This window comes from Sus scrofa, chromosome 7, assembly GCF_054392235.1.
Source record: "Sus scrofa isolate SSC_HxYL_T2T_F1_AM1 chromosome 7, Sscrofa_HxYL_maternal_Yorkshire_Landrace_v2.0, whole genome shotgun sequence".
Lineage (NCBI taxonomy): Eukaryota > Metazoa > Chordata > Mammalia > Artiodactyla > Suidae > Sus > Sus scrofa.
In genome coordinates this window covers 37,968,340-37,990,620 of record NC_139389.1, presented here as the reverse complement: position 1 = coordinate 37,990,620, position 22,281 = coordinate 37,968,340, and the positions used below count along the sequence as shown (strand labels likewise).

Here is a 22,281-nt window from a genome sequence, read left to right as displayed (position 1 = left end):
CCGGATCATTAACCCACTGAGCAAGGGCAGGGACCGAACCCGCAACCTCATGGTTCCTAGTCGGATTCGTTAACCACTGCGCCACGACGGGAACTCCAGGTACCAACTTCTCAGTTAACTTGGTGGTAGACTGGAATGAGAAACCAGGTTTCTCATTTGCTGGTCCACACCCTTCTTGAAAATAATGAGGGTGTTTATTTAGCACTTCAGGTATAAATATTATTACTATTATTCAAATGGTAGAATGGAAATGACACACAGCTTAGACGGTAGGTGCCTACTTGCTCATCCTCCACACTCACATTCTTCCTGCCATGAAATATACAGGAGTTCGAATAAGGTTCCATGTGCCTCCACGTCCCATTACGAGCTCTGAATCCCACCTTTTCTTTTCATCCCTGCTCCTTCCTCACTCCAAAGGGACCTAAGGAGGAAGTGCCTGGACCATTTAGGCTAAGGCAGTTACCATGGCAGCCCTGCTCCCCACAGAGCATCTTTCATTCTCTCTCATCAAACCTTAGTGCAGACATGCTGGCTAACAAGGGATCTGAACAGGGGGAGAAAGTGAAGGAACTGTGCAAGGATGGAAAGGCAGACTGCCCAAGGGATGGGGTTTCTACGGGGAGGTAGTGCCATTGCCCACATTCTTGGCATCTTGTTTTTCTTTTCTGTAGTGCCTTTCTCTGGGGTAACCTCTCTACTTCTTGCCAAGATATAAATTCAAATCACATTCATCTGTCATTGAGACATTTGGGTTGCTTCCATGTCTTGGCTATTGTAAATAGCGCTGCCATGAACACTGGGGTGCATGTATCAATGGATAAAGAAGATGTGGTATATATACACAATGGAATACTACTCAGCCATAAAAAAGAATGAAACAATGCCATTTGTAATGACATGGATGGACCTAGAGATTATACTAAGTGAAGTCAGACAAAGATAAATATACAATACTGCTTATATGTGAAATCTAAAAATATGATATACATGAACTAATTTATAAAACAGAAATAGACTCACATAGAAAAAAAACTTGTGAGAAAGAAGGGAGGATGGATAAATTAGGAGTTAGGGATTAACATATTTACATATTACTGTACATAAAATAGATAACCAGCAAGGACCTACTGTACAGCACAGGGAACTCTACTCAGTATCTTGTAATAACCTCTAATGGAAAAGAATCTAAAAAAGAGTATGTATCTGTGTAATGGAATCACTTTGCTGTACGCCTGGAACTAACTCAACATTGTAAATCAACTATATTTCAATAAAAAATTTGTAAAAAAAAAACTCAACCCATTCCAAAGACTGATTCAGGACATTATGTTAAATGAGAATCAAAAGTAGTTTGAGGGAGCTCCCTTCATGGCTCAGCAGTTAAGGAACCTGACTAGGATCCATGAGGATATGGGTTCGATCCCTGGCCATGCTCAGTGGGTTAAGGATTCAGCATTGCCCTGAGCTGTGGTGTAGGTTGCAGACATGGCTCAGCTCCTGCATTGCTGTGGTTGTGGTGTAGGCCAGCCGCTGTAGCTTGATTCGACCCCTAGCCTGGGAGCTTCCATAGGCCGCGGATGTGGCCCTAAAAAACAAACAAAAAAAATGGTTGAAGAAACAAAGTGCCACATCACGCTATGCTTGTTAATTTTCTAAGTTTAAGTCAGAGCTATTTTTGCCTTATACATGTTTTCATTTAAAATATGTACAAAATGTCATTTTTATATAATAAATTAAAGGGAGCTTTCCATTAAAAAAAAGAAAACTGCCAATTGGCTATTAATAGACCTACTGAACTGAACACAGCAATTTCTCCGAATCCCCCAGGATAGCTGAGCTCTCCATCGCCATCTGATGAGTAGGGGAACTCCTAACAAAGAATGCCCCCCCCCCATCTTATCTTTAACAGTCTTGCGAATTCTGGTACCACTGGAAAACACATGCCTGGACACTCCCCCAAGGTGGAATCAAATTCTCTCTTCCTCATTGAGTAGAAAAAAATATATTCGACAGGATTAGCTTTTTTTTTTTTTTTTTTTGCCTTTTCTAGGGCTGCTCCCTCGGCATATGGAGGTTCCCCAGGCTAGGGGTCTAATCAGAGCTGCAGCCGAAGGCCTAGACCAGAACCACAGCAATGCAGGATCCAAGCCGCATCTGCAACCCACACCACAGCTCACAGCAATGCTGGATCCTTAACCCACTGAGCAAGGTCAGGGATCGAACCCAAAACCTCATGGTTCCTAGTCGGATTCATTAACCACTGAGCCACGACAGGAACTCCGCATTTTTTTTTTTTTAATGACCACACCCACAGGATATGGAAGTTCCCTGGCCAGGGACTGAATCCAAGCTGCAGCTGCGACTTTCACTGTAGCTGTGGCAACACTGGATCCTTTAACTCACTGCTCTCGGCCGGGGATCAAATCGGCGCCTCTGCAGTGACCTAAGCTGCGCAGTTGGATTCTTAACCCACTGCACCATGGTGAGAACTCCAGGGTTAGCATTTTAAAAAGTATATATTTCAACAAGTTGTTTCAATCACTGAATCCCCTCTGGATTTGCAAATTGCCATTAAAATATAATACATATATTCTGAGTGTTTTTTTTTTGTCCCATTACATATAAGACATTTGAAAATGAAATTTCCAAAGGACATTTTTAGAAGAACTTCCTATCAAGCCCCAACTTCCCTAGAACTTCCTTTTTACTGAGAATTTAAAAAGAAACTCTTGTTGGTCCTTAATCTTTTCTTCTTGACACAATAACTGTAAAAGCAAACAGTTAACGGGTAACCTAACACTGCAATCATGGCTACACTGACCTAGATCAAAACAAAACAAGTCAAAACAAAAATCCAATGTTGAATCAAACACAAGCAACAGGCAGGATTCCCAGAAGGTCCCCACACTTGGACTTAAGAAAACTGTCAACGTTTCCTAAAATTTTCAAAGATAGCTCTTGAGTTTTTCATTAGTAAAAACCAAAATGCTAAAGAAACAGAATTGAATCCTTAGAACTGATAAATCTAGTGGGAAAAAAAAATCATCCTTTTCCCAATCAATGGCTATAGGTTCCCACGTGTTGGCCGTATTGGTTTCAGTGGGTTTTTATTTAGAAGATCCTTTCAATAAATAACCCTGAAATCAAACTGGGTCAAGAGGGACAGACAGGTCTGTAGAATCCCCATGGCACTCTATCTTGGATTATATGCCTCGTCACAGCATCTGACTTTTCAGAAGACAAGGTAATTGAATTAAAAATGTATGGAGCAGGGGAGTTCCCGTCGTGGCGCAGTGGTTAACGAATCCAACTAGGAACCATGAGGTTGCAGGTTCGATCCCTGACCTTGCTCAGTGGGTTAACGATCCGGCGTTGCTGTGAGCTGTGGTGGTGGTTGCAGACGCGCCTCGGATCCCGCGTTGCTATGGCTCTGGCGTAGGCCGGTGGCTACAGCTCCGATTCAACCCCTAGCCTGGGAACCTCCATATGCTGCGGGAGCGGCCCAAGAAATAGCAGCAACAACAACAACAACAACAACAACAACAAAAAAACTGTATGGAGCAGAACACAGAAAACCTGAGTTGTTATTTGGTGTCCCTGTGATCTGAGCTGTTGGCCAAGGGTGACGTCTCCAGGATGCTGCATCCTCAACTGTATTAGACCGATTCTAACATCCCTTACCCTTCTAAAAACTCTATGTGTACAGGGGACCCCCCTGAATACAGTTGCTGTGTAATGCTACATGGCCTCTCTTTTTTTAAGCACATGATTACTTTATTCCTTTTCACAATAAATTAACCCAACTGATTAACTTTTTAATCAGTTTAGGCATCAACATGCTAGAAAACTGTTCTCAGGCCATTCCAATGTGCTGCGGCGTTTGGGAACCAGTGGGGCAAAGCATCGATTTGCAAAGTGTGGTCTCAGGACACAGCAGCAGCAGCAGCAGCAGCATCTGAGAACTTCTAGAATGTTGTTCGAAAGGCTGTACTGTTTTCATGGAGTTCCCTGGTGGCTCAGTGGGTTACAGATCTGGTACTGTCACTACTGTGGCTTGGCTGTCTGCTGTGGGATGGGTTTGATCCCTGGGCCTGGGAACTTCTGCATGCCTTGGCCTGCCCCCCGCCACACACACACACACACACACACACACCCCAATACAGTAAAAGGTTGTATTATTTTCTGAGAAACTTGAAGTACTTCACTTCTTTGGAAACAAATTCTTCCGCTAGCTAAAACAGGAAAAGCATTGAATGAATGTAACCTACATTTTCAGAAGTGAAAACAAAAAAGAGAGCATCAGCTTAAACCATCAGTCATGTCTGACAGCAAATTCTTATCAAGTGTATACTCTGAGCCAGGCACTGTGAGGAGAACTTTATAGATGGGAATTCACTGACTCTTTGGGACAGTCCCACCGAGGTAGGTACCATCACCTCAATTTTACCAACAAGGAAACACAAGCAAAGGAAGGTTTCGCAACTTGTCGAAGTTCACACAACCAGTAAGGGACGGAATCGGGGTTGAAGGCTTGGCATCGTGACTGCGGAGTGCCTGTCCTTAACCAGGAGATGGAGTGAGCCGGAGAGCCAGCCTACACGGCTACCTCTGCGCGTGAGACTGGCTCACTTGTCTGAAAGAAACCTTTCAACGTTCTCACAAGAATGATGAGTCCAGCGAAGGCATTACTGCTGCACGCTGAGCAATCCAATGCAAAGATAACAAATACCAAATAAAAACATGTACCCATTTCCTGTGATGTGTTTTACTCACAAGACTTTCAAGATCCACCTGAATAGTTAAAACCATCACCTCTGGAACAAATGGGGCCCTTGCCATAAATGAACCTCAATGAATGCCGTCAAAACCTTTCCAGGTGAGCCCGCTTGTGAAAACCCAGTGCAATTAAGCTAACGTCTTTGATGAGCTCTGCTCTGGGCCTGGTGCCCACAGCGGAGCATCATAAAATCCTTGTGGAACGTTGCAATAAGCATCATTCCTAATTGGCCACGCAGCAAGGGTGCTGCCACATCCTGTGGCTGAATTGCGACACCACAGACTCTCAGCCCTTGAGTTACGTTATCCGGGAGACACAATTTGATTACCGAGCCTGTGAATTTGCTGCCACCCGCCTTCGTTGTTCCCATTGAGAGCTGGGCCTCTTCTCCTCCCACGTCCACAGCTCACTTCGTACACAGGGAGCCCGAGAAAATCCCACTTCCGTTAAACTGTAACTACATTCAATTTACTAATGCTGAATTCTAACTATATCCAATTTAAGAACATTACATTCTCATTTCAAAAGGATCCCAATAAAGACCTGATTTCCTGAGTGGAGGAGTTACTAAGAGGCCGATGTGCAGTACCCGCATTATGCCTCGTCTTGCAGAAGTCAGAGAAGAGAGGAGCAGGAAGGATTCAACCTCTTCCATTTAGAGATGGGAGATGAGTCCTAAAAAAGGCACTCGAAGTTAGAAATCTAATATTCAGTTGAGCCCTGAAATGAAAGGAGAATCGAGACTAATTTCAGAGTCCCCTGGTGGCTCAGTGGGTTAAGCATCTGGCACTGTCATTGCTGTAGTTTGGATCACTGCTGTGGATGGGGTTCCATCCCTGACCCCAGAACCTCCACAGGCATGGCCAAACAAAACAAAACAAACAAGGAGTTCCCATCCTGGCTCAGTGGTTAACGAATCCAACTAGGAACCATGAGGTTGCAGGTTCGATCCCTGGCCTTGCTCAGTGGGTTAAGGATCCAGCGTTGCCGTGAGCTGTGGCGTAGGTTGCAGACGTGGCTCGGATCCCGCGTTGCTATGGCTCTGGTGTAGGCCGGTGGCTACAGCTCTGATTAGACTCCTAGCCTGGGAACCTCCATATGCCTCGGGAGTGGCCCAAGAAATGGCAAAAAGACAGACAAACAAACAAACAAGACTAATTTCAAAGTACAGAATCATTTGCATCCTTTTTGGAATTAATACCCATAAATTTCTTTTACTAGAACTATTTGGTCCTAAGAGGACGATCCAGATCAGTCCCAATCAAATAACACAAAAAGAATTGCTTTTTCTGTATGTGGGTTTTGAAGCATTCTAAAATTATTGCAGCTAAAGAGAAAAAGGACACGAATTACCTCACCTACCCTTTCTGCCAGTTTAGGCCCGTTCTTACTGTGTCCTCAATTTGCTCTCTCTTATATTGTCTTACATGGTCTTGATGTAACTGGATAAGGTTTCATTTTTCACTCTCTCAAGAACCTAGGAAATACCAGATACCACTTCTCAACAGGTTCTCTTGGCCACAGCATGCCATGCTTACCATCTGAATTTTCTTCTATAAGGAATGATATTCTGGAAAGCCAGGTTTAAGGTTATTTAAATGTGAGTGTGAACAGATTACAAATTCCACCAGATGGCGAGATCCTTTACCAAAGACAGTGAGTAGATGAAAAAACAAAACAGCAAAAAACTAGCCTGTTAATTTGAAGATAATCTACCATATTTTTTTCCTAGAAAGTTCTATATAAAACATACAATAATAAAAATCATGAAGATAATTTGAGGATGTCCACATGTTCACATTCTAGTAAGAAGGAAAAACTGTGAATTCGAAGGGTGAGGTTGGGATATAAACACGTGTAAAAAGGCAATGTGACCATGTTATCAACGTATGTTTCATTCCAAAGTGTTTGGGGATTAGGTTTTTTGCTGTTGTTGTTTTAAAATGTTACTGTTAATTTGCAATGTTGTGTTAATTTCTGCTGTAGGGCAAAGTACTATGTATACCTGTATATGTATCCTTTCCATATTCTTGCCCATGATGGTTTATCGCAGGATATTGACTATCATTCCCTGTGTATACTGTTGGACCTTGTTGTTTCTCCATCCTAGATGTAACAGTTTGCATCTACGAATCCAAACTCCCAGGCCATCCCTCGCCCATCCTTCTCCCCCTTGGCAACCACAAGTCTGCTCTCTATGTCTGTTTCTGTTTTGTAATTAAGTTCATTTGTGTTGAGAAGTTTTGATTCTGCATATAAATGATATCATATGGTATTTGTCTTTCTGTTTTGTTTTTTAGTTTGTGCGTGTGTGCACATTTCGAGCTAACGAATATTTAATTTACTATGCTAGATGCTTTAGAAGCATGATTTCCTTTAATGCTGACGAGGTGAGAATTAAGAAGTATGTGTTGCACTGTAACAGTGCCCATTTTACAGATGAGGAAAGTGAGGCTCACTGAGTTATCCAAATGTCCCAGAGTACAGAGAGGGAGAGTAGGTCGTGAACCTGCAGCTTGAGCCTCACTTGGAGGTGCCCAGTCCTAGCCACTACCTATATGTCCCCCACTTCTGCACACGCAAGCTTAGTACCTGCCCCCTAACAAGTCTTTTTGTCATCCCAAATGGGCACTGAAAAGGGCATCTTGGAAATAAGTGTTTTCTGCACAGAAAGTCTTGGTACACTCAGCACCATGTCCACCCAGCACACTGTGCTAGGGCTGCAGTAATGCCTATTCTAGCTTTTTTACCCAATGTCAGATTTTCTAATGTGTTTAGGCCTGTTTGCAAAGTCATTCTATTTCTGTACTAATGACTTAGGAACAGCTGGAATTTTTTTTTTTTAGCCAAAATTTTGAAATCTCAGATCTCTATTAAAAGAAAAAAAAAAAAAAAAAAAAAAAAAAGCCACTCAGATAATCCAGAGACCTGCAATGCACTCTGGAGAACGGGTGTGATTCCTTTAAACCTTCAATTGCTTAAAAAGGAAAAACTTCACACGAGTCCCGTAAGGTTCCCTGATGCCAGGGAGGATGAGGGACCATCTTCTCAAGAGCCAATATTCATGTTCTTCCAGCCAGAAGACTCAGGTACATTTATTCTTTGGCTTTCCTCTAAATAAAGAGAAAAATGTTCTCAACTAGCAAACATTGCGGGAGATGATGGCTAAGTCTCTGTCCTTTATAGGATCCTCTAAAGCCCACTGTATTTTTTCAAAGATGAGTAAAACCCTACGGATAAATAATTAAGATTTTCTGAAAAGGGGTCTGTCTCCTCCTCCTCCTAACTCTGGAGGGAAATTCCAAGGCGGCTGCCCTCCCTCCACTGGGATCCAACCCAGAGTTCTCCAGAGGGAGCCAGCCCAGCAGGACCTGGACGGCCCATTAAAGACCCAGCGGGCTGGGCCCCCACCTCAGAGTTTCAGACCCAGGGGCACTAGGCCTCCGCAGCCGGGCCCTAGATTTTGCACTTCTAAAAGTTCCCATGTGATGCTGCTGCTGCCGCCGCCGCCAGCCAGAGACCCCCGCTCCCTCCCTTTTCCTTTGAGCACCCCGGCTGTCACTCACCGGTTCCCAAACTACTCCACCAGGGAATCAACTGAGAGGTTTCGAAACTGTGGGTGCGCGAAGCCCCACTCCGAGCGACTCCGATTTTACCGATCGGGGTGCAGGTCCAGCACCAGAATTTTTAGGCTCCCCCAAGTGAGCCCCTAAAAGCACTTCGGGTGCAACCCGTACAGCCCACGGCCCCGCGCGCCCCACGTGTGGACACCGCAGCCCCTTCCACAAAGAGCTAGGCGGACGGGGATGAGCTGGGGGTAGTAAATCACGCCACATTATTCATACTCAGAGGCCAAGTGTTGTGAGCAGAAACCAGCGCCCAGAGAGGCTCCCAAAATTATAGGACTGCCCGGTGACTTTGCAGGACAAAGCCTGGGTCCAGCGCTCGGTCCCAGCCTCCTGCCCGAGCGCGCACTCCACCTCGCGGTTCGCCCACCGCCTCCGCGCGCGAGGGAGAAACTGCACCCTGGGGGTTGCAAAGTGCAAACTGCAGCCGCGGGAAGGCTAGCCTGAGGTCCTCTGTGTGTCATGCCGGCGGGGACAGGGGAGAAGGAAGTGCTACCTTACCTGGCGCGCGTCCTGGGTCAGAGGTGCTGTAGCTGCAGCCGCGCGCTCCGCGGGGGCCGGGAGGTCCTGGGAGGTCCCGGGAGTGACAGACCGCGGCCCGGGCACGACCTGGGCTGGAGCGGGTCAGCAGCCCTCACCTTCTCCGAGACCGGAGCCCGTCTGCCTGCGGTGGCCGGTGCAGCGCGCGCTGGACGCTCCGGCCCCTGGAGGCGGAGCCCGAGATAAGGTTCGCGCCCCCACCCGCCCCCTTTCCGGGGGCCGTGGCCAGAGGGTGGGTTTTGGATCTGGATCTCCAGTGCGAGCTGCTAGGGAACCCTGGCAGAAAGCAGCTCCTGCACGTCCGGCCAGGACTGGGGAGAGGCTGGATGAGGCATTCCCGGGAAGCTGCAGGAGCTGAGGCGCTCAGCGGTGGAAACGGCGAGCGCCGATCCAGGCAGGGCTTGGGCGCATCACCTGCGCGGATCCCGGAAGGCCCCCACCTGGCCTCAGGCGCTAGGGTCAGTCACGTGATCTGTCCCACAGCTGACCGACGACCTGTCTTTGACCTCAGGTAGCAGCTGCCAGAAAACCATGCAGTATTACCTGCAAGGACTTAGTTCCGGGAAGTTCTGGAATAAAGTGACTGTCTTAGACTATAAAAGGATGCTTTGAGCTCTGCCCCTTTCGGAGCGGCGGGAACGTTCTTTAACGTTCTTGAGCTTAGACCCGAGCATGCTCTGAACCCGGCTGGCTCTCACCTGTCACCTCCCCACTTCTCACCCTGCTGCCCCCTCCGCCCCCTCTGTGGCGTCTCTGCCCTTCGTTCTAGTGTGTTCTAGTCTCACTCGCTTCTTCTTCCGCCTCCAAAGTTCTGTCCCAGACCTTCTCAGAGGTGCCTGCTTTAGATCTCAAACGTCACCTCCATAGTGTCACTTATGCACACACACTCCAGACCCAACCGCCCACCACCATTCCCACCCCCGACCCCACTTTCCAACGGGTCGCTTATCACCCTATGAAATGTCACCATGTGTTAACTGCTCTTGTGTCTCACATCCATCTCAAAGGCAAGCTCTCCTGGGCAGAGAATTGGTCTTACTCCCAGCTTTATCCTCAGCAGCTTGACCAATACCTGGAATCAAGTAGGTGCTCAAGAAAGACCCGTTGAATAAATGTGCGGATTAACTTCTCGACAGGGGAGAACCTTCACAAAGAAATGCCTTCCTTCCATAAGGGAATCCTACTGAGTTCAGGTCAGACACAAATGTCTTGGGATGGTAGCCATTTCCCACGTTTCCTCATTCCTTCATTTAGACATTCGTGGTTCAGTCCACTGTTACGCAGATGTGTTCCATCATGGGTCATATCCATGAAAATATAATAATTTTCCAATATAAAGACATAGATAGCAATTTCCTAACAATACTCTTATTAATGAAGGGGATACATCTCAGCCTCTCCATAAATGGTCCCTTCTCCTTTGCAGAAGAAATGGAAGCCTGCCCAAACCAGCTGGACCCCCACTTGCTTCTGCTTCCTTGTCCCAGTCTTTCTGTCTCCTTAGGAACCACCCTGTTGATGTGTCCATCTCTCTTGTATCTTTAACCTCTTCCTCTTGAATAGTTTATTTGAACTGACTCCAGACTCTTCTATCCAAACGCATTCCCTGCTTGTGCTCTTAGGACTTCCTGAAATGCTCCAGCCATGTTTGCTTATAATCTCCTGCAAAGCTGTCCTGGGGTATCTCCAGGGATTCATCTGAGGACGCCAACAGACCCCCAAGGACTCAGGTTCCATAGTAAAATGGCATGGTATTTGCATAGAACTTATGCGTATTCCCCTATGTACTTTAAATCATTTATAAATTATTTATAATAACAAGTATGATTAAATGCTAAGTAAATTGTTGTAGATACAATGGAAACTCTTTGTAAGTAGTTTTCCAACACACAGCAAATTCAAGTTTTGCTTTTTGGAACTTTCTGGGATTTGGGGGGAATATTTTCTATCCATGGTTGGTTGAATCCGAGGATGCAGAACCAGTGGATATGGAGGGTTGACTATATTCAGTGGTCCAGGAGTACTTTGCCAGATTCTGATTCAGGGTGCTGGTGATGGGGTCTTGGGATCCACAGTTTGCAGAAACTCCTCACTATGTGATTATAGTATATACTTTTTTTTTTTTTGGCTGCGCCTGACACATACCGAATTTCCCAGGCCAGGGATTGAACCCCTGCCACAGCAGTAACCCACCACAGCAGTGACCATGCAAGGTGCTTAACCCACTGAGCCACCAGGGAACTCCAATATACACTTTTGTAAAAGCACTGTTGCAAAGGCTGCACATCACAGTTCTTCTTTTTCTTAATCTCTCAGTAGGTTTTTTTTTTTTTTTTTTTTTTTTTTTTGTCTTTTGTTGTTGTTGCCATTTCTTGGGCCGCTCCTCGGCATATGGAGGTTCCCAGGCTAGGGGTCCAATCAGAGCTGTAGCCACCGGCCTACGCCAGAGCCACAGCAACGCGGGATCCGAGCCGCGTCTGCAACCTACACCACAGCTCACGGCAACGCCGGATCGTTAACCCACTGAGCAAGGGCAGGGACCGAACCCGCAACCTCATGGTTCCTAGTCGGATTCGTTAACCACTGCGCCACGACGGGAACTCCTCTCAGTAGGTTTTTTATCTAGCTGGCCTTTACCCTACTTTTTTTTTTTTTTGTCTTTTTGCCATTTCTTGGGCCACTCCCGCGGCATATGGAGGTTCCCAGGCTAGGGGTCAAATCAGAGCTGTAGTGCCTGGCCTTTGCCAGAGCCACAGCAACGCGGGATCCGAGCTGTGTCTGCAACCTACACCACAGCTCAGAGCAACACCGGATCCTTAACCCACTGAGCGAGGCCAGGGATCGAACCTGCAACCTCATGGTTCCTAGACGGATTTGTTAACCACTGAGCCACGACAGGAACTCCCTTCACCCTATTCTTGAAATACTTCCTTCTCCTGCACTTACTGTCTCTGTGCCCCCCTGTTCATCCATGCTGCAGGCTCCTCCTCTTCCACTCCCCACTAGGTGCCCACCCCTCAGCCTTCTCTTCTCCCAGTGAACTTGCCTTAAACCATTTTATCCTCGTGCATAGCTTCACTCCCACCTGGGAGAAATTTTAGACTCTCAAAGCATGACCCCCTGCCCCCAAACCAAGGTTAAATCTGTGTTCCCACGTCTACCTCTCCAGCCCTGGGCTCTTTCTCCAACTTTTGGTCAGTAGCCCAACTGTCCACTGGACATCTTATACGAACGACAGGCATTTGGAAGAAAACGTGTTCAGACCTGCATTCGTTATCTTTCTGTCCCTCTAGGACAGCTGCGTCTCCTCTCTGCTCCGTCTTTCCCAAAGGCTCCACCCACCACTCATCCACTTTCTCCGGCCAGACTTTGCCGCAGTCTCATCTCTGAAGTACATCTCAGCTCCCCCAGAGGAAAGAGACAGCTCTCCTGCTGCTCTTAAAATCAGCTCTGGGAGATCCTGCTGTGGAACAATGGGATTCGTGACGTCTTTGCAGAGCCAGGACACAGGTTCAGTCCCCAGTCAGACACAATGGTTGGTGATCTGACGTTGCCCAGGATCCAGCTGGGATCTGATCCCTGACCTGGGTACTCCATATGCTGTAGGGCAGCCAAAAAAGAAAAAAATATATCAGGTCTGAGCTCCTGAAGGTCTCCAAGGTGCTTCCTGCCCCACCCCTCCCCTCTTATCCTCTAAACACCAGCCACACTGCATTTCTGCTGCCCTGGACCCTCCGTGACCAGACTTTCTTGTCTCCAGATGCTGTGCTGGAACTCATGTGTGTTGTGTTGTTTAAGCTTCTAAGTTTGTGGCACTTTGTTACACAAGAAGAGAAACGACAGTGACCATAAGCCCAGCTATCCCAGCAGAGTCAGAATTCCCCAAGTTTTAATAAACTTATTTTAAGATCTGATTAATGTTATTTTAGTTGTCAGAGTTCCCTGGTGGCCCAGTAGTTAAGGATCCATTGTTACTGTTGTGGTGAGGGTTCGATCCCTGGCCTTTGGAACTTCCACATGCCACAGGCGTGGCCAAAAAAATTGTTTAGTTGTCATATCCTTCAGTAAAGATTTCATTTATTAATTATTTCATATTGATTTGTTTAACAATTTAATAAGTATATTTAATACTTCTCAAATGCTTACTTAATACTTGCATGTCAGTGTTTAAATTTAAAAATTAGAAAAGAGAGGAGTTCCCGTCGTGGCTCAGTGGTTAACAAATCCAATTAGGAACCATGAGGTTGTGGGTTCCATCCCTGGCCTTGCTCAGTGAGTTGAGGATCCAGCATTGCCGTGAGCTGTGGTGTAGGTTGCAGACGTGGCTCTGGTGTAGGCTGGCAGCTACAGCTCTGATTCGACCCCTAGCCTGGGAATCTCCATATGCCGCGGGAGCGGCCCAAGAAATGGCAAAAAGACAAAAAAAGAAAAAAAATTAGAAAAGAATATGCTTGCCAAGTAAAATTTCCCATTTTTTCTCTTTTTTAGCTGCACCCCCTGGCCAATGGAAGTTCCCAGGCCAGGGATTGAATCCAAACCACAACTGTGTTCTATGCCACAGCTGCAGCAACACCAAATCCTTAACCTACTGTGCCACAGAGGAAACTCCAAGATTTCCCAATTTTTGTCTGAGAACATTTTATTGTACCCAAATCTACAGCCTCTTTCTCCTCCATGACAGAGCTCTAAGTCATAGACCCCAAAATTAGAACAGAAGAAAACTAAAAAAGTCTCACCTTTGTCTAATCTCAGCCTCATCCTAAGCCAGGCTATGGATATAGAAGGTGCTGTGCTATACGAAGATGGCCTGGAATTGAAGTATCACCTTCTGCAGGCTGGCAGGTGCAGCCCTAAAAAGAAATATAAAAGAAGAAAAGAAAAGAGAGAGAAAGGAAGAAAGGAAGGAAGGAAAAGAAGTATCGCCCTCTTAGAAATGCCTTCTGCCTGACTCCTTAGGACTCTCTTCTGCTCAAGTTAATAACTCTTCGTCTTCTCTAGAAGAATAAGCCTATGTATCTGCTCTCTTATTGCATTTGTCTCAACAACTAATGCATCTTGTAATATTTGAAATGTCCAGTTTTCTTTTTTTTATTTTTTGGTCTTTTTGTCTTTTTGCCATTTCTTGGGCTGCTCCCGCGGCATATGGAGGTTCCCAGGCTAGGGGTCCAATCGGAGCTGTAGCCTCTGGCCTACGCCAGAGCCACAGCAACGCGGGATCCGAGCCGCGTCTGCAACCTACACCACAGCTCACAGCAACGCCAGATCCTTAACCCACTGAGCAAGGCCAGGGATCAAACCTGCAACCTCATGGTTCTTAGTCAGATTCGTTAACCACTGAGCCACGACGGGAACTCCCGAAATGTGCAGTTTTCTAGAAAGTATTATCAAGCCTGGAAAAAAACAAGAAAGTAGGGCCCATTCATAGGAGAAATAATACAGACTGTCCCCAGAAAGCACAGACGTTGGATTCACCAGAAAAGACCTCATATCAGCTGCCTTAACTACCCTCAAAGAGTGAAAAGAAACTACAGACCAAAAGCTACAGGAAACCAGAAGGATGATGTCTTAACAGACAGAAAACAGCAATAAGGGGGGGAGGAGGGTGAGAGTCGTGTCAAGGGCTCGGAGGGATGGAGAGAAGCCTGGTCAGACCCCAATCCAGCAACTGACTCACTGTTCACAGCTGTGCTGTGAATGTCCCTTTGGGGGGAGCCGCATATCCAAGCAGGCCACTTCAGAAACGCCTTTTGCCTTGACTGGTTAGACCTATACCTCGTTAGGACTAAATATTTGTTCTCTTATGGCATTTAGGTCTCAACACCTAAAGCCCCTTTCCTCACTCTGCCACCACTGAGCTGCACAGCTACGCCCAAGAGTCAATGTCACGAGGCACTAAGGGCCACATCTGTACTGCTCAGCACTGCGTCCCCATGCGAACAACAAAAAGGCTTTACTGCGTGAAGGAATGACCCCAATGTGATGAGACCAAGGGTTTGGAAACTAGGCTTACTTCTGGGTTTTTCCCTTATGGGAGCTCATGAGCCCCTTTTGCGTTCATTAAGCTCATTTGGCTTGGGTTTCTGTTGCTCTCAACCAGAAAAGCTGGAGTTCCCACTGTGACTCAGCCGGTTAAAACCCTGACCTAGTGTCCATGAGGATTCAGATTTGATCCCCAGCCTTGCTCATTGGGTTAAGGATGGAGTGTTGCGACAAGCTACAGTGTAGGTCACAGAGGCAGCTCCATCCCACATTGCTGTGGCTGTGGCAGACAGCTGTAGCTCTGATTTGACTCCTAGACTGGGAACTTCCATATGCTACAGGTGTGGCTGTAAAAGAAAAAAAAACCAAAAACACCAGAAGAGCCCTAAATTAAACACCCAAAGCAATTCCAAAGCTGAAAGACTCTTAAGAAAACAGAATGTCAATATAAGATCCTTTCATACCCTAAGTCTTGCTTAAAATTATAACTTTGAATACTATCAATGCTTAATAGCGCAGCTTAGCACCAATAATGGCTATTTTTATCAGTTCCCTTAAAAATCTAAAAGCCCAAGGAAATTTGACTTATATTCTAATTTTGTTGGGCTACCTGAGTGTCTTTTGTCTCAGGGCATGTTCTTAAATCTAACTGTAAGACCCCCACATGGGCAGGTAACGATGCAAAACCTAAAATTACAAATGTATGCAAAGTGCCGTCTGAGAAAGTTTGGAGAGAATGCTTCCATTTGTATAGCTTCTTTCCTTCCTTCTCAGTTTCAGAGTCCCATGTTTTTCTGGCCAAGAGAACACTGAGTGAATTCATATTCCCCAGGGTTTGGGTCACATTTCTTGTACTTTTATCTTCAGGCTGAAAGGCGAACTCAACTTTCCTCAGATTTAAATTGTTTGAAGTTCCAATGAGCGTGTATATGTCTGTGTGTTTGGGGGAGGAGAGCAGGAAGGAGAGAGAATGGAAAATAATCTGAAGATTTTGATGTTCCTTTAACATATTTTTCCAAAACCTCTAACAATCCCAGTTCCTCTGCTTAAAGTTCATCTTTTTATTTCTCCCATCATTTTCTTAGCACGCCTCTGAGATTTCTTCAAGCACTGTAAAAGCCCCTGAGTAATCATTCACAGGAAATTATCAGTGATGCCTTGCAGAAGACACCCCGCAGAATGCTGCCTGCTTTAAGAAAGAAAAACCATCCAATACCATTTGGCTTCACAATTCATACGAATAATCCCTGTCATCATAAGTCATTTATTATTATCCAACTTGGTTTTTTTCCAGGTAAATAACTCAGGACTCAGTCTCTTAAATTTTAATTCCACTTAATTCCAAATGCTTTTTCAAAATCGAAGCCACTTTGTGCATATTTAAGACACAGTTCATCATATGTCACGTGAACAATTAGGAGGATGGATGAAATGGTATCTGTGATCCTTTTCCAGATCTAAAGAGCTTGCTTGGACCTTTATGGCCTCTGTGGGGACGGTCACACCATAGTTACAATCATACGTGATAACCTGCATTTTCCTTACTTCCCATATTCTGGGAATTAGCTCATTTTAGTCAACTGTCTTCTGGATTCATCACTTTTTCAGTTTTGGGTATAAAACCTTTCTTTCGTAGCCTTCTAGACTGATCATTGTCCTTTAGAGGGAGACCGTGTGTGTGTCCTTAGTGTCTGCATGGAAGCTAATCTTTTCTTGAGGATGCATGCAGCTTCTTTAGGAGAGACTCTTTCTAGAATGTGCCATTGTAAATTAGGCCACCTGCCTGCATGACGTCCTGTTGCAAAGAGCAGGGACAGAAGTCGCTCCCTCACGCTCTGTGGAGGTTTCTTCCTGGTGGAAAGCATCCTTGGGAGGCCTCCTGGGGCTAACCCCTTGGCTATCTGCCCGGGGCCTTCGAAAATGTCCAGTTACTCAAAAGGCACAGCCTCTCTGCTGGGGTGGCCATTCTGCTAGAATTTGTGTGCAGGAGAGACGTGGTGCCCCCCCGCCCCAGACCTCCAAAAAGCTCCAGTTTGAGAATGTCGTTGAGCCTGAACCAGAGAAACTCACGAAGCACCTGCTAAGAACAAGGTTTAAAACATGTCCAGGGAGTTCCTGCTGTGGTGCAATGAGATCAGCGGTGTCTCTGCAGCACCAGAACGCAGGTTCGATCCCTGGCCTGGCACAGTGGGGTTAAAGGCTGCTGCGTTGCCACAGCGGTCTAGGTCACCACTGTGTCTTGGATCCGCTCCCCGGCCCGGCACAGTGGGAACTCCATAGGCTGCAGGGTGGCCAAAAAACAAAACGACCCCAAAAGTTCCAGCCCCACTCTCGCTCGGCAGGTCCCAGAGAGGAGAGGAGTGGATAAGGCCGTCTCTACAGGCTCCCTCGAAGCCCCAGCAGTGCTGATCTCGGAGGTCTGCCTGGCTCAGCGGAAGGAGGGGTTGCTTGCCCAGGCTGGCTCATCTGCTGTGAACTGCAATGCTTCTACAGTCTCCCGGGAATTTTTTTCTGATTTTTTTTTCCCAAAGGAAAAGTTAAGGGGTTCGAGAGTATTTTTCATAGCAACCAACCCATTCAATCTCTGCCAAATAAAGGAACAAGTTTCTCTAGATGACAGCTAGCCGATGGCCAGGCTAAGGTGATTAAAGGCAAAGAAGTGAGTGGTCTCCCGACACTTTTCAGCCCGGGTCCCTCTGAGACAGACTGGGATGTGGGATCTGGGACCTGGCACCCTCGGCTGCAGGGGCTGCACTGGCTGCACCTGGACACATGCCTCCTCCAGCAACAGAATAGGGAGAAACTCTAAGAGACTAAAGAGACCTGCATGCATGCTCAGTCGGGGCAAATTATGGGAAACAAGATATGAAAAGACCAAAGACCCACTGCCCCTTGTAGCCAGGAACAAAAGCAGGTATTGTGCATGCCCTGAACACAGCACCACCAAAGGGGTGGGCACACCACCTAAGCCACCCCTCTGGCCTGACCCCTGGCCTGCGCCTCCCCTCCCCATGTAAGGGACCAGCTTGCCCCCTTCCACCCCCCAGGAGTGAGCAAGGGCATCTTTATTTGTTCTCAATCTCTCCCACTGCAGCAGGGGGTCCAAGAAAGCCTTGCCTGAATTTCTAATCTGGTCTCTTATAATGTCTATTGATTAAGGAGGCCAAGGACCCAGGTCAGTAACAGCTCTCACCCTGCTCTTCTGTAGGAATATGGAAAGCATCATCAAGAGTGCTTCAGATCCAGTCTTTATTTTTGGTGGATATAGGGATGTACACAGAAATGGGAAGTACTCATCTCATAAAAACCTTGTATTTTCCCTTCAAATCCTAATAGGATGTACCTTAATACCTGCACTTTCCTTCTAGGTGAAATATGTTTTGTGTTGGCCAAGGTTTCTTAAAAATAGTTTTCCCTAGCAGGTCTCATTATGGCATAGTGGAAACGAATCCAACTAGGAACCATGAGGTTGCCTTCGATCCCTAGCCTCGCTCAGTGGGTTAAGGATCCAGTGTTCCTGTGAGCTGTGGTGTAGATTGCAGACATGGCTCGGATCCCACGTTGCTGTGGCTGTGGTGTAGGCCAGCAGCTGTAGCTCTGATTAGACCTCTAGCCTGGGAACCTCCATATGCTGCAGGTGTGGCCCTAAAAAGAAAAAAAAAAAAAATCTTAAAAAAAAAAGTTTTCCCTATGGATAGAAAATGGAAAAGTTTAACATTAGGATCAAATTAGATCTTTGAAAACCTGAAAAGGAAACATTCAGAAACACGACCGAAGCATAAATTTTGTGCAATGTTGGAAGTAAAGCTTAAACAGAAAGAGATTCAAAACTGTATGATGAATGGATCAGGAAGATGTGGTACATATATACAGTGGAATATTACTCAGCCATAAAAATAGTGAAATAGTGCCATGTACAGCAACATGGATGGACCTAGAGATTATCATGCTAAGTGAAGTAAATCAGAAAACAACAAATAGGACATGATATCACTTATATGTGGAATCTAAAAAATTGATACAAATGAACTTATTTACAAAACAGAAATAGACTCACTGACATAGAAAAATAATTTGTGGTTACCAAAGGGGAAAGGGGGAGGGAGGGATAGATTAGAAGGTTGGGATTAACATATACACACTACTATACCTAAAAGAGATAAACAACAAGGACCTATACTGCACAGTACAGGGAACTCTACTCAATATCTTGCACTAACCTACAATGGAAAAGAATCTGAAAAAGAATACATATAACTGTTACATATGTTTCAGTTATATATATATAACTGAATCACTTTGCTGTATACCTGAAACATTGCAAATCAATTATGCTTCAATAAAAAATGATTTAAAGGAGTTCTCTGATGGTCTAGGGGTTAGGACTCTAGTGATTTCACCACTGCGGCTCATGTTCAATCCCTGGTCTGGAAACTGAGATCCTACATCAAGCTGCTGCACATCACAGCCAAATAATAATGATGCTAATAAAGCAGAGCTTCCGTGCCTGCCCGCTTGCATCTCTCACAAGCGTCCTATCCTAATAAATCTATTTTTTGCCTAAAAAAATACTATCACTAATAATAAATAAAATTTAAAAACCTCTATTCTCTATAACATAAATTATGTTACATTATGGACAGGTAAAAGCTATACTTAAGATTCTGAAGCCTAAATATTTATTCTCCTCCACCTCTAACCAAATAACATTAAAATGAGGGTCACTAGGCCTTTTGATGGGCAGAGCCACACCCTTTTCAGTCCACCAAGGAAGTGGAACTAACAAGGCTTGGAGTTCCTCTTGTGGCTCAGCTGGTGATCCCTGGCCCAGCTCACTGAGTTAAGGATCGGGTGTTGCCACAAGCTTCGGGGTAGCTGTGGCTCAGATCTGGTGTTGCCATGGCCTCAGCTGCAACTCTGATTCAACTCCTGGCCCAGGAATTTCCATATGCTGCAGGTAAGGCTGTTAAACGTACACACTTACACACACACACACACACACACACACACACACAGAAAACCCCACAATGATTCCCTGTTCAGGAGGCAAGGATATGTATCAGTTGAAGGAGAATGGGTAGAGGCAGATTTAGTGGAATCTGTAATGATGTGTCTAAAGCCAGTCATGCAAAATACAATTATGTTCACGTACAAAGGTAAAGGAGCCCGAACCTCAGGTTTACACAGAATAAGATGCAAATTCTAGTGAATCTGATATTTCCTTCTCTCCATTAAATTCTCCTATCTACCACTACTGAAGAATAGGCATGTTGTATGAGGTTTCACCAACAGAAAGTATTAAAAGCAGTCAGGGCTGCATAGAAAGGAGAGAGAAAAATTAGAAAGCATATGACAGTTGCTCCCCCAGCAAATCCTCATTACTAGCAAAGCTGGATTTGATTAACACTCGGTTTCATTATGAAACTGAAAATAGTTCAAGGCAGGGTAGTACAGAGACTATATTGCCAAAAGGAAAATCTTTACAGCTTTTGTATGCTTCTGGTGGAAGTAAAACTTAGTTTGAGCTTTCTGGAAAAAAAATTGGTATGCATACATCAGGAGCCTTACAATAGTCATACATTTTGACACTTACTGTCTGTTTTTAGGAAAACGCCCAACAGAATAACCAGAAGAGTAGGCAAAGATTTACGTGCGAAGCTATCAGTTAAAATTTTTTTTTCATTTCACAGCTGCACCTGCATCACATGACAGTTCCCAGGCCAGGGACTGAATTGGAGCTGAAGCTGAAGCCCACACCACAGCCACAGCAACACTGGGTCCTTAACCCAACAAGCAGGGCAAGGGGTTGAACCTGAATCCTCACAGAGACAGCATTAGGTCCTTAACCCGCTGAGCCACAATGGAAACTCCTAAAACATTACTTACAATGGGCAAAAGAATAACAAAGAAACAAACAGAAGCCCTCACATTGTGGACTGGTTAAACTAGAGGTCAGCAAACATTTTCTATAAAGGATGTACTTTGGCTTTGCAGCCCATGCTCACTCTGTCATAACTACCACTGTGTCCTTGTGAGACAAAAGCAGCACAGAAACAGTAAACAAGTGGGCATGGTTGGGTTCCCCTAAAACCTTACTAATGGACACTAAAATGTGAATTCATAGAATTTTCAAATATGAAATTATTATTTGATCTTTTCAACAATTTAGAGATGTAAAATCCATTCTTGGGAGTTCCCGTTGTGGCTCAGTGTTTAATGAATCCGACTAGGAACCATGAGGACGCAGGTTCAATCCCTGGCCTCGCTCAATGGGTTAGGGATCTGGCATTGCCATGAGCTGTGGTGTAGGTTGCAGACATGGCTCAGATCCCGCATTGCTGTGGCTCTGGCGTAGGCCAGAGGCTACAGCTCCGATTGGACCCCTAGCCTGGGAACCTCCATATGCCACGGGAGTGGCCCTAGAAAAGGCAAAAAGACAAAACAAAAACAAAAACAAAAACCATTCTTAGCTCAGGGGTTTTACAAAAATAGGTGGCAGGCCAGATTTGCCAACCACTCAACTAAGTTATTTTATCATCATTAAAATTGTTATGTTTATTATTCAATATCAGTCAAGATGAATGATATTCACCTCCTGTGATAAACTACAACGGAAAAGAATATGAAAAAGAATGCATATGCATATATAACTGAGTCACTTTGCTGTAGAGCAGAAACTAAAAGAATATTATAAATCATCTATATGTCAATAAAATACTTTTCTAAAAAAGTACTTTTTAAGGAGTTCCTGCTGTGGTGCAATGGGATCGGAGGCATCTCGGAGCACTGGGACACAGGATCGATCCCCAACCCTGTACAGTAGGTTAAGGATCCAGCATTGCCACAGCTGCGGCTGAGATCTGATGCCAGGCCCAGAAACTCCATGTGCCAAGGGGCGGCCAAAAAAAAAACTTAAAAAAAAAAAAAATCAGTCAAAACTGCACCATTTGAGAAACAGAGGTAAAGAGACGGGAGGGGAGACCAGAAGATAATATGCTAAAAGATTTATAGTTTTTCCTAAATTGAGAGATTATGGATGACAAGGGTGGTTTCTCTTTTCGTCTTTATTTTTTACATTTTTTGGAGTTTTCTACAATAAGTACATGTTGTTTTAAGATCGAAAATGATGTTTTAAGAAGAACTTTTTTGGCTAAGAAGGTTCATTTTTTTTCTCATTCTTTACACATTACTCAGAAACTCTGGACATTCTGAAGTTCTTGACCAAGCTCACACTATTTCTTAGGAATAACTTTTAAACAACACCAACCAAAAAAAAAAAAAAAAGCCACACAATTTATTTATTTTACTTATTAAATACATAGAACTTAGCCCCCAAGTCAGAATCTGTCTTCTTCA

The 22,281-nt window shown here is 45.1% G+C and overlaps 1 protein-coding gene across 1 annotated transcript in view; it reads right to left on the bottom strand.

The window, feature by feature from the left end:
- COL21A1 (collagen type XXI alpha 1 chain) overlaps nucleotides 1-9,104 on the bottom strand; it is a 193,988-nt gene extending 184,884 nt beyond the window's left edge. The window contains exon 1 of the mRNA XM_084967938.1: nucleotides 8,908-9,104. The gene's annotated coding sequence lies outside the window, so the exon portion shown is untranslated. The remainder of the gene's footprint in view (nucleotides 1-8,907) is intronic.
- Between the last annotated feature and the right edge of the window lie 13,177 nt (nucleotides 9,105-22,281).